General features: G+C 33.4%; 1 long non-coding RNA gene and 1 pseudogene across 1 annotated transcript; one reads left to right on the top strand and one right to left on the bottom strand.

Annotated features, from left to right (window-relative positions):
- Positions 1-211: 211 nt before the first annotated feature.
- Positions 212-4,592, top strand: LOC119768664. Its single transcript, XR_005278131.1, has 3 exons — positions 212-1,171; positions 3,791-4,110; positions 4,170-4,592. It is a non-coding gene; the product is annotated as an uncharacterized LOC119768664 (long non-coding RNA).
- A 262-nt stretch (positions 4,593-4,854) lies between these two features.
- On the bottom strand, positions 4,855-5,562 carry LOC119768662 (annotated as a pseudogene).
- Between the last annotated feature and the right edge of the window lie 3,198 nt (positions 5,563-8,760).

Here is an 8,760-nt window from a genome sequence, read left to right as displayed (position 1 = left end):
ATCCAGTTTAAGTTATGATTATTATGATTATTCCAAAGAATTAATAATTCAGATTAAACATATTTCCGAATCAATTTTTAGGAAAAAGGGCATAAGGGGCATAAACCACATAGGTGGATTAAGTTAGTTTTTGGAATAAAAATACATTGAAAATGCGTACAACTTGTAAACGATGGACTATATCGAGTTAAACTATGAATTCATCACGGAAAGGAGTTCCATCGTGAATTTAACAATCGCAATTAGCTGGCTCGTTTTTGGCTAAAACACAACTTTTTTAGTTGTACCAGCTAATTATTTAGTAAAAATTCAGGACCCATTGTTGTTGAAATTTAGGAACACCGATTGCTATTCTGCTGGCAGCAACTGACTGCCTGCATTCCACTGACAGTAAAATTTTTGCTAAAAGAGCTCCTATTTTAGCTAAATTTTATCTAAATTTTAAGGACAAATTAGGTAGAAATGACAGCTCACGGATTCGCTTGTCAGTTCATGTTTGCCTTGAATCCTGAGTGGTTGTATGTTTTATAAATTAACGCAAAAAGAATAAAACAGTGAGGTGATGTGACGCGAAGTGAAATTAAGTGATTCTGTAAAGTGTTTTGCAGTGATTGTTGTCATTTACGACTGTAATGTAAGTAAATTTAACAGCCACCAAAGTTGCAACTGTCGGGAACGAATCGACGCACGACGCTTCGAAAAGATCGCACGGAACATCCATGGTCCATTCGGGCCAACCAGCTTTCCTCTATCGGCGCCCTTAGCAACACCTCAACGGTGATCGTAGTCCAGAGACGACCGCGGAACGCCGAGTGGCGTTACCGGTTGGACGTGTTTACCGAAACCCGTCGCATCTTTTTCGACCGGCAGAGCTTAAAGTTCCAGCATTTCTACGGTGTCCAGTTCTAGGTCGTGATAATGTTCTCTTTCGCTCCATTTAAATACATGGAAGGCTGTAAGAAAGTACTGTTGAAAAGGGTTAAAAGTTTTTTAAAATTCTAATCATAATTTTGATAATTTCAGAAAAAACAATGGGTTTGTTTGGCAACTGGCAAAAACAGGTGGAATCGGGCTAACAATCTGGTGACATTGTATGGCGAGTTTTACTACTCCGAGGGCACTTTACGATGTTGAGCTAGGATCGGCCACCCGGGCGACAAAAAATCAACGAGTAAGTCTGGATTTTTTTTTAAATTATCACTATGGTTCTTCCTTAACAAGTTCCCAGAATCTCATTTCATAAAAAAAAAACTCGAGAAATGATTCCTTACCCCAACAAACATCAATCACACAATAATTATTTACAAACTACCTTACCTGATTTGATCCCAGTACAAGGTCATCTTCTGCAAAGGTGTCATGAATTATAATTCCCTGTCAAATAAAAGCAATATTTATATTAATTTGAGAAAACCGAGTACACGAAAAGTTTACCTTTCCCGAGTGTTCTGCTTAAACTACCAGTAAATGCAGCAACGTTTGCAAATTACCAGCGTGATTTTGAAACTAAAAACTAAAAACTAAAAACTAAAAACTAAAAACTAAAAACTAAAAACTAAAAACTAAAAACTAAAAACTAAAAACTAAAAACTAAAAACTAAAAACTAAAAACTAAAAACTAAAAACTAAAAACTAAAAACTAAAAACTAAAAACTAAAAACTAAAAACTAAAAACTAAAACTAAAAACTAAAAACTAAAAACTAAAAACTAAAAACTAAAAACTAAAAACTAAAAACTAAAAACTAAAAACTAAAAACTAAAAACTAAAACTAAAAACTAAAAACTAAAAACTAAAAACTAAAAACTAAAAACTAAAAACTAAAAACTAAAAACTAAAAACTAAAAACTAAAAACTAAAAACTAAAAACTAAAAACTAAAAACTAAAAACTAAAAACTAAAAACTAAAAACTAAAACTAAAAACTAAAAACTAAAAACTAAAAACTAAAAACTAAAAACTAAAAACTAAAAACTAAAAACTAAAAACTAAAACTAAAAACTAAAAACTAAAAACTAAAAACTAAAAACTAAAAACTAAAAACTAAAAACTAAAAACTAAAAACTAAAACTAAAAACTAAAACTAAAAACTAAAACTAAAACTAAAAACTAAAAACTAAAAACTAAAAACTAAAAACTAAAAACTAAAAACTAAAAACTAAAAACTAAAAACTAAAAACTAAAAACTAAAAACTAAAAACTAAAAACTAAAAACTAAAAACTAAAAACTAAAACTAAAAACTAAAAACTAAAAACTAAAACTAAAAACTAAAAACTAAAAACTAAAAACTAAAAACTAAAAACTAAAAACTAAAAACTAAAAACTAAAAACTAAAAACTAAAAACTAAAAACTAAAAACTAAAACTAAAAACTAAAAACTAAAAACTAAAAACTAAAACTAAAACTAAAAACTAAAAACTAAAAACTAAAAACTAAAAACTAAAAACTAAAAACTAAAAACTAAAAACTAAAAACTAAAAACTAAAAACTAAAAACTAAAAACTAAAAACTAAAAACTAAAAACTAAAAACTAAAAACTAAAAACTAAAAACTAAAAACTAAAAACTAAAAACTAAAAACTAAAAACTAAAAACTAAAAACTAAAAACTAAAAACTAAAAACTAAAACTAAAAACTAAAAACTAAAAACTAAAAACTAAAAACTAAAAACTAAAAACTAAAAACTAAAAACTAAAAACTAAAAACTAAAAACTAAAAACTAAAACTAAAACTAAAAACTAAAAACTAAAAACTAAAACTAAAAACTAAAAACTAAAAACTAAAACTAAAAACTAAAAACTAAAAACTAAAAACTAAAAACTAAAAACTAAAAACTAAAAACTAAAAACTAAAAACTAAAAACTAAAAACTAAAAACTAAAAACTAAAAACTAAAAACTAAAAACTAAAAACTAAAAACTAAAAACTAAAAACTAAAACTAAAAACTAAAAACTAAAAACTAAAAACTAAAAACTAAAAACTAAAAACTAAAAACTAAAACTAAAACTAAAAACTAAAAACTAAAAACTAAAAACTAAAAACTAAAAACTAAAAACTAAAAACTAAAAACTAAAAACTAAAAACTAAAAACTAAAACTAAAAACTAAAAACTAAAAACTAAAAACTAAAACTAAAAACTAAAAACTAAAAACTAAAACTAAAAACTAAAAACTAAAAACTAAAAACTAAAAACTAAAAACTAAAAACTAAAACTAAAAACTAAAAACTAAAAACTAAAAACTAAAAACTAAAAACTAAAAACTAAAAACTAAAAACTAAAAACTAAAAACTAAAAACTAAAAACTAAAAACTAAAAACTAAAAACTAAAAACTAAAACTAAAAACTAAAAACTAAAAACTAAAAACTAAAACTAAAAACTAAAAACTAAAACTAAAAACTAAAAACTAAAAACTAAAAACTAAAAACTAAAAACTAAAAACTAAAAACTAAAAACTAAAAACTAAAAACTAAAAACTAAAAACTAAAAACTAAAAACTAAAAACTAAAAACTAAAAACTAAAACTAAAAACTAAAAACTAAAAACTAAAAACTAAAAACTAAAACTAAAAACTAAAAACTAAAAACTAAAAACTAAAAACTAAAAACTAAAAACTAAAAACTAAAAACTAAAAACTAAAAACTAAAAACTAAAAACTAAAAACTAAAAACTAAAAACTAAAAACTAAAAACTAAAAACAAAAACTAAAAACCTAAAAACTAAAAACTAAAAACTTAAAATTAAAAACTATAGACTACAAACTGAATACTTATATTGTGTTTTTCTATTTCAGACAATTGCAGAATTGGAATCGGCGTTGGATATATATCGAAACATTTTAAGAGAACACAAATTAACTTTACAGCCACATGTGATCTTAATAAACAGCGCTAATAGGCAATACCTGATCTATTTAGATCAAGGTAGATATTTTTCAGTAAACGGATTATTGGAAGCTATCGACGGAGTAATTAAACTATCGATGGTCCTTAATTCAGCTTATACTCCGGATGCTAAACCAACATGGACCTTTTTCCAAAAATATTGTTATAATATAAACACGTCGAGCGACCACAATTACACCTGCCTCAACACATTGTTGGCTTACGTTAAGTAAGAATTTAAACTATCACTTATTGTTTAAATGTTCTTAAACATATTTTTTTTTTCAGAGAGCAATGAGGTTAAAGCTGGTCCTCCTGATGGTGGTGGTGGGAATAAGGAAGAAAAACTATAGAAAGTTTTATTGTAGATTAAAAACTGAATTAAACATCGTTATTGAAAAAAAAGCTTAAAGAGACTACTTATTTTGAAGATGCAAATATCTGAAACGTAAAACAACATAAATTAATAGCTAATATTATTGTAACAAGGATAAAGCTTTTTTAAGTACAATGGTTTTTTGTACGCCAAAATAGGGTTTAAGTGGATTTTTGAATAAATTTTGAAAGAAATACTTCGCAGCATTGCTTCACAAAAAACTCTTTGTGAGGGTACCATATGTAAAATGTTTTCTTGTAATTTTTTTTAGCAATGAAAAAATAAAGAAATCAAAATTGAATTACCATTAAATTGACATGGAGCTTTAGGACTCTATTAATAAAAATATGCATCACAATGGAGCACTTCCACTCAATTATTCCTAATGGGAGAACTTTCATATTTGTACCACTTGAATCCGGTGCTCCATTCGACACCTAACTGCTCGATTTTTACAAAATGAATAGTTAAATCTGATCGTGTACACGGTCAATTCACAGATTTTTTGTGAAAACAAAACATAAACAAACAAACAAAACCAGTCAGCTGCAAGCTCGATCCAAGTAAACCGCGCGCAAAAATTGCCAAGTTTTGAAGTTCTCGCCACAAAACACTACCCGTGAAGGTCGCTTGCATTGTTTTTATTCGCCGTAATCAGCTCAATTATGCGCTGGCCGGTCTTGCTGGTGTTCTCCAGAATGTCGACGTACTCCTGGTACGGCGTCTTGGCCAACGGCAGGTCCTTCCACAGATTGGGCGTCAGAAAAGCGTACGTCTTGACGATGGCCGTGTAGGTAGCCTTGGCAAAGTTACCCAGCGTGGTCGTCGAACCGCGCGTCGGCGTGTAGCAATCCTTGATACCGCGGCCATCTGGAGCAGCTTCTTCGGGACCGGAGCTAACACAATGCCGGTACCACGGCGAGCCGGGATGAGGCACACCAGGAGCGGACCGCACTTGCCGAAGATCTTGCAGGGCACGGTGTGGGGCTTGCCGATCTTGTTACTCCAATAACCACGGCTAACCGGCATGACCGACAGCTTGGCCAGGATGATGGCACCACAGATGGCGGTGGCCACTTCCTTGCTGCACTTGACGCCGAGACCGATGTGGCCGTTGGAGTCACCGATGGCGATGAACGCCTTGAAGGGGGTACGCTGACCGGCACGGGTCTACTTCTGGACGGGCATGATCTTCAGCACTTCGTCCTTGAGCGAGCGGCTCATGGAAAAATCGATGATCTCGAACTCTTTGATCGTGAGCGAGTACATCAGGTACATATCCTCCATGGGTGCGGATCTTGCCATCACCGGCACCGTCGCGAGAACCAAATCCTCCTCTGAATCCACCACGGGCTGGAGCTGCGTCCGCCAAATCCGCCCAAATCTTTAACGAACCTGGTTCCTGCTCCTCTTCGCAGTACGTCGGATCACCAGAGTTTAGCTGAGCGCGTGAGAAAAGGATGAAAATTTGGACCGCAAAAATTGGAGGTAAATTGCAATTGAACCGTGTAATAGTACTTAGGCCAAAGCACTTATTTAGTCTTAAAACTCAGAAACGTCTTTTTTTTTTGAAAATTATTTTTAAAAAACTAGTGTGAATAATCGCTAAATTAGCTTAACTAACCAAAAAAACCTAGCAAGAACAAAGAAAAAACAAGCTAAACCAGCCAAAAGGCTGGGTAAATACGAGCAGCTTTTTGGGCAAAAATGATTTTTTTTTTGAAATCTTGCTAAAAAAACTAGTAAGACTAACCAAAATACCTGCAAAAACAGCAAAAAAAGCTAGCTATACCAGCCAAGAGGCTGGGTAAAAGGTTTCCGCTGTGGTGGCATTAATGGAAAATTTTGAAAATTATTCCAAAAAAAATGGTTGAAACAGCAAAAAAAATTGCTGGACTAACTAGAAAACGCGCAAGAATACCATAAAATCTAGCTAAAATAGCTAACAGACCTTCTCAAAACATACAGCTTTTGAGACTGACAGCATTTTTCCAGCTTGCAAATTAGTAAAATTTACTAAAAATTTAGCTAGATTTATCATTTTTAGGACCTGGATCCAGCTGTCAAATCCAGGAATTTTTTTTAGGATTTCCAGCTAAAAAAATTGGTGGTTGAAAAAACAACCAATTTTTTTAGGGTTTTTAACCGAAAATTAGTAAGATTCACGATAAACCTTCTTTCCGTGATTTCGTTTGCAAATTTAAAATTGCATTCTGTTTTTTGCTTTTTTTGTTTGAAAATATTTTAAATTATTTTTTCCAAAAATTGTGTTTTCATTATTAGTCTATGCCCCACCCAAAACTTCAGCGCAAAAAAAAAAACATTTTAGTCTCGGAAGACGAATAAAAAAATCGCAAGAAAAATACTTTTTTATTGGGAATTGCAATGTTGCAATGAAATGTCAAATAAAAACAACGAGATTATATGGAGCTTTGTATGGAAAAGAATGATGCAAAATCGCTTCCTTTGACGTAAAGAACACAAGGACAAAGTTTCATTTAAATCGAAAATACACAGAAGACGATTTGCGAAAACGTAGAGTAAGCATAATGCTAGTTTGATTGAGATTATTCTTTTCCGTAATTTCGCTGCCGGCCAGCGGGTATAAGATTGAAAACACACTGTATTTTTTTCGAACAAATAGTTTGGACGAAAGAAGGGAGTTTCGTTAGCCCACAACGGAGTTTTAACATATTTTTGGGAACTAAATGTTTCTCAAATTCAGAAAAATGAGGCAATTAAGTTTTGCTGTTATATATTGGAATATTTAACAGATATTTGAAGAATACACACCAGTTTTTTTATTCCCTCCAACTCAACCTAAAAAGAGTCAACCATGTGCAAATGCGTTGCACCGGGAAGCACCTTAACGAGCCTTGGTTAACTAAAAGCACACACACACCCTTTCCTGTCATCACGCTAGCAAACTAAAGAAAAAGAGGGTTAAACTGCGTGACCGCGAGGCACGAGCCTTCCAAAATCAGCTGTTTAGCTGGTTCCAGCGAGGACTTCAATCGATAAGACGACAGTGCGCCGTCAGGTGAGATTATCTCCAACTAAATTAAAGGAAATCGTAAAAAGAAGGAAATTTGAAACACTGCCGCAAGGTGGATTAAGCGCGCGCAGATGAAAATCAGAAAAGGTCCACCCTTCTAATCGTGTGACACGTGGTGCTGCGACAGCAGGACTTACCCTGTACGCAAAGAAAGGAAAGCAAGGACATCTTGAAGAAGGGGTCGCCTTTCGTTAATATCCTTTCTGCTGTGTTCGAGCCTCATTTAGACGCAATTCAATTTGGTCAGCCCGAAGAGAGGAGAAAAAAACCATTCCTGGTCCTTTTAATTGTGTGTCCTTTGAGTTTAACTCTTCCCTTAAGGGACGACGTTTTTTTCCTTCCCTCGAGCTAGCCATTATTGTCAACCCGCTGCAGCATTTTTCGTGCAGCAGACGTTTGACTAATAAAATATTATAAGCAATAAATTGTGTTAAATGCTCCTGAAAAGTTTGGAAGACGTTGTTCAATGAGAGAGTTGTAAAATTAAAAAAAAAAGAAAACCTAGAAACCCTGATGACGTTCAGCCCCATTGCACACCTTGTGCAGACACTCGGTTTTTGGTGACAACACCTTGGATATGTACGCGTCCGTGAAACAAGGCTCGGAGAACCTGCTCTTAATTGAAGAAACAAAAGAAGGGAAACGACATTGCCGTTGCGACCGGTGAAAATGACGGTACGATAAGGTACTTTTTACTAAAAAAAACGACAACGTGAAATTAAGCGTTGTACGTTTCATGGAACCAGGGAAAAACACATGTCGTCCGGAACGGATTGGAAGTGGGTAGTTTTGTTCCGTTTGTGCGCATTTTCATTGAGGAAGTTCACTAACGAATAGTTTCACTGCTATCAGTGAAGGTTAAAGACGGTTTGGATGTTGTCATATTTTGTGTTATGTAATTTTTTATTCAACAAGGTTTTTGTAGTATCATACTGATTGATTTAAAGTGATATCATATGTGTTTTCTTGACAAACACGATCTGGCTATCAAGATTAATGGAACAAGTAAACCCTCGGACATTGGCGATGAAGCCATCGAATACCTAGGCCTAGACCGGGAAGCTTACGTAACTGCAACTAGACCAGATCGATAAATAACCCCTTCGCAATTGTACCAGTTCGTCAGCGTCTGTGAAGGAGGCTTAGCACAAAGCTCACGCGGCTCAGTTACAATCACTCGTGGCTCACGTGGCCCGGCCACCGAAGCAATTATGAATTCCTGCCACTATCTGACGATGCCACTCGAGGGCCACTTGCCTCAAACAACAACAAATCGGGGACATGCCACTACTGGTCACTGCCAGAGCCGGTGCCGCCGCCGCCGAGGACAAATTCATCTCCACTCTCCTGTCAAAAGTGACCGTCGTCGTCGTCGGTCGCGTTCAATAATAAAATGTGTCATCGGCGTCTGTCCCCGGACAAAACAACAAATCACCCCACTTCTTGCA

The sequence above is a fragment of the Culex quinquefasciatus genome, chromosome 3 (assembly GCF_015732765.1).
Source record: "Culex quinquefasciatus strain JHB chromosome 3, VPISU_Cqui_1.0_pri_paternal, whole genome shotgun sequence".
In the NCBI taxonomy this organism is placed as follows: domain Eukaryota; kingdom Metazoa; phylum Arthropoda; class Insecta; order Diptera; family Culicidae; genus Culex; species Culex quinquefasciatus.
The sequence above is the reverse complement of the archived record's forward strand: the minus strand, read 5'-3'. Positions and strand labels throughout refer to the sequence as shown.